Source organism: Misgurnus anguillicaudatus, chromosome 8, assembly GCF_027580225.2.
Source record: "Misgurnus anguillicaudatus chromosome 8, ASM2758022v2, whole genome shotgun sequence".
NCBI classification, from domain to species: domain Eukaryota; kingdom Metazoa; phylum Chordata; class Actinopteri; order Cypriniformes; family Cobitidae; genus Misgurnus; species Misgurnus anguillicaudatus.
In genome coordinates this window covers 18,108,907-18,113,470 of record NC_073344.2, presented here as the reverse complement: position 1 = coordinate 18,113,470, position 4,564 = coordinate 18,108,907, and positions in this window count along the sequence as shown.

Below are 4,564 nucleotides of genomic sequence, written 5' to 3'. Positions count from 1 at the left end.
TACATGATTATAGGGCAGTTTCACGGACAGGGTTAAGATTAATTCAGGACTAGGGCTTAGTTATTTTAGGACATTTGAGTAGTTTTTGGTTTTTACAAACATACCTTAGAAAAAAGCATAACTGATGTGCATTTTGAGACGGAACAACGGCACTGATATGTTAAGATACGTCAGTGCAAGATGTTTTTTAATTGAGCCAGCTCAAATAAAGCGGTAGGCCCCGGGAAGCAGTGGGTTGCCAGTGCATTTTATAGCAGCTAAGGGGCATTGTTAGACACCCTTAGCTGTTGTGAAATGCACGGTGGCACCGCTGCTTCGCGGGGCTTATTGCTTTTATAAAACAGTTACTTTATATGCATAGCAGGTTTTCATCAAATAAAACACAAATAAGTTGTAATTATATTAGTACAAATATTACTCTTCCGCCAAAGTAGTTCCTCAGAATCAACTGTGGCTGCAACAGAGCGCAGTTCCCAAGCAGCACAGATTAAAATATGATTAAAGTCTGTGGTGTTTATTTTCATAAATCAGTACGTGGGTGATTCTCACTAAACCATTGAAACACCACGGCACTAATGATTTTAGCTTTAAAATGTGTATTATAGTAACATTAAAAAGCATCAGAATTAACACAATACTGTGTTCTACCTTGCACAATGTGTGATTTCAACAGAAGAATTTATAATTGGAAATTTAATCTCATTTTCTGCTGAAATTCTCATTACCGCAATGTGTCCGGCTGTGTTTGAACATGCGTAATGTTGTAATTTAATCAAATTAACACAAAAATATTAAGAAAAAAATAAATGGATGTTTTGCTAGACTACTTTAGATGACAGAAAAAATATTTACTGAATATTCATGTATAATAATAATGAAGAAAAATTAGGAAAATGATGTGTCCATGCCTGATGTTCTCATCCTCCGCAACACTTTTTGAGAACAGTTTAAGCACACATACAGAATTTTAATAAAGTTTGATTTTGAGTGACCAAGCACATGGACCAGTTACTTCAAGATGGCTACCAGGTAAGAACATTTTTTTACAGTTAATTTGAAATATTGTCCTGTCAGAATGCTTACACGACATTTTGATTATCATTACCGCAACAGACGCTTATTAAATGTTAATTTAATTAATAGAAGCATAATACTTTGATTTTAAATGCATGTGCAGAATCTCCAAATTATGTTCTTTCATGTTTGTCATGTCATTTTGAAAATATGTCAATGTTGATGTTTTCTGAGTGTTGCGGTAATGAGATTTTTTTGGGACTAATTTTTTAAATTATGTTACAAAAAGTGTTAAATGATAAGTAAAAGTTTTTAAATTAATGTTCCAATTTACTCCAGACTTTGTTTTTCAATGTCTGGTGGGAAAAAAAGTAAATTTAAGCAATTTTTACATTTTCATGCTTGACATTTTTAAAACCTACTTACTTATGCAATGCGGTCTGAACCTTGGGGTTACCAGGGTATTTTATCGCGGCTTAGAACGTGTTTCAACCAATCAGAATGAAGAACCAAAATGGGCCGTTTTATAACATGCATTTTAGTCAGCTCACACATGCATTTTAGTCTGCGACTAGGATAACCCCTGCCTGGGAAACCTAAATCATCTTAGATAAGAAAATTCTGTGAAAATATAAACTTGATATATTTATATTTATATATTGACTGAGTAAGGTCATGAAATCAATTTAAACTTTGATGCTCTTAAACTCAAAATTAGATCATGAGACTTTAGATTGGATTTCACAGACAGGGTCCATATTGGTCCACACTAATGTTCTTGGAATCATCTAATAAATCTAAAAGGATAAAGTTAAACAAGACACGTCTTGTGTTCTGCGTGGAGGCCAAATATATGAATACACACAAGCATTATGCTTATACAGACCAAGCACTGTTTGCTTATTTGGGTGTTACAATTGTCAAACATTGACAAAAAACGCTTTACTTAAAGTCTATTCTAAACAATCAGATGAATATAACAGGATGGATTACAGTTCATCAAACTCTTTCAGATGCTACAGTGCAGTGCTTTATGAACTCTGAACAAAAAACTTTACATTTTTAAAATATGCAAAATTTAAAAAACTTGATGCATAACAGGAATCAACAACCCAATTCAGTAGTTATAAACCAGCCATTATTTATAAGATACATTGCAATGTTTGAGCTGTTGTTCAATGTTTACCTGTTATCTTGTATGATCATATCAATAAATAACTTTTGATAGTCAAGACGTTGTTGTTATTCAGAAAATATCCATGGTTTATTATAGTAAAAGCTAAGTAACCATAGTTTTTGGGCACATTGATTACATCATTAGTATTACCACAGTTTAACTACAAATATCTAGGTTAAACTATGTAACCAATAGTGAGACAATAGTAAAGCTGTGCTTTACTATGGTTTAACAAAAAATAAAACCAGATGTCTATGGTTGGTAACTAAGTTTAGACAGCTACTTCCGCTTAAAAAGTGAACTTGTGTTAAAGAACTTAAAAACAATTGTTGAACTAATGGTGACACGGCTATATAAAAAGAAAGGTAACGTTAGCTTATATCATTTTCATCTTTAAAATGTTACAGTGTGATATTTTAACTAACGTTAGTATATTCATATATGATGATACATACTGCATCGAAAGCAAAAGTAAAACGATTTTGAAGACAATTACGGTTATAATAATACTTTGAGAACAGTCTTGTGTGTACACTCATCACATAGTACACGAACCGGACGTGACAGCACCTGCTAGTTTAACCTTTAATACAAATTAAACACCATAACGTAACGATATAAAATCTTAAACGTTCATGTTTATATTAGTACTATAGCCAGAGTGATAAATGCATGTATTTGACACGAAGAGTTTGTATGGACCTACCTAAATCACCTGTGGACGGTACGGTGACAACACAAGCAGCGTGGACAGGCTGACAGCGACATACTGCAAACGTTTCCAGGAGGTAGTCACGTGATCACAGGCTGGGTTAATCTTGTGGTTTAAAGACATATGTTAAAAATATAAAATAATATAAGCAGAAAAACGCATCGATAATAACAACGTGACTGTAAGTGCCTGATGAAGTTAAAAATATACATTTATTTGGTGTAATCATAAACGGTGCAAATATGATACGTTGTACATATTAGAGAAATTAGAGAAAAGCGGCGATGTGAAACTAAACAATTTAATAGCTTTTCTTGACAGTACCGGTTTAAAGTCCGCTTTTAGGGGGTATATGTTATCTGCACTGTCAAAACCTTTTAGTGTTCAATTTGAGTAAGAATGTGTTATGTGAAATTTAATGACTGTTTTTATATCAAAGTTGTTTTTGACAATGTTTTCTTTCCAATAACGAATTCAAGTCATGTACACACAAGTTAACTATCGTGTGTTATGTAAGTCGGTGTCCAGAAGGGGGCAATAGTTGCCAATAATATATAAAATCATGCACAGATAAGAGATGCTGGACCCTACACTGCTGATTTCATAATAGTTTGAGCAATGAGCTTTCATCAGTGTGATCTTGAAGATAATATACTTATCAGTGTGTACATATGAGTGTATTTCTCTTTTTATCATTGCTCTTTGTTTCGTGAGAGAGAGAGAGAGAGAGAGAGAGAGAGAGAGAGAGAGAGAGAGAGAGAGAGAGAGAGAGAGAGAGAGGCGAAACTGAGACATGGAGTGAGAGAGTGCATTTGATTCGAGTGAGAGCGAGAGACAGGGATAGAGAGAGAGCACTATGTTTCATCTAGCGAGCATCAAATAAAATGTATATTACCAATGTTATAGTAAATCACCGACCTTAATAAAATCCAAAAAGTAAAAAAGAATAAAATAAAAGAAGACAAGTAAAAAATAATTGGCAGCATTTGGACATTGGGCCGAGATTTTAAAATGTATATGTGGCCGTGATTTGACAATCAATAGCTCTTAAAATATTTCTCTGTTAAGTTATAAACAGTGTTAGGGATAACGCATTACAAGTAACGTGCATTACGTAATAATATTACTTTTCTAAAGTAACGAGTAAAGTAAGGCACTACTTTGTAAATGTACACATTAATATTTGAGTTACTTTTAAAAAAAGTAATGCAAGTTACTTTATAACTTAAGTTAATTCAATAAAAAAATATTTACGGAATTAAACTAAACGTAGGAACAGTTTGAGTCACAAACTGAGATGGCAGGCCAGAGCTCGACATTTTTGTGATGAAATATGCAATTTCTGAATGCAGAACGTTTCAGTCATAAAAAATACCTGCAAGGCCTGAAAAAGATCAAGCCTCAGCCAAGAAAAAGTAATGCAAAAGTAACTAAAAAGGTAACGTAAGCATTACTTTCCATGAAAAGTAACTAAGTAACACAACTAGTTACTTTTTTTTGGAAGTAACTTAATATTGTAATGCATTACTTTTAAAAGTAACTTTCCCCAACACTGGTTATAAAATCAGTATTTGATAATCGAATCTAATTATGGTCGATGATAAAGGTTATAAAAACAAACAAACAAACAAAAAACCCTGATAAAGTATTGCACTACCAGC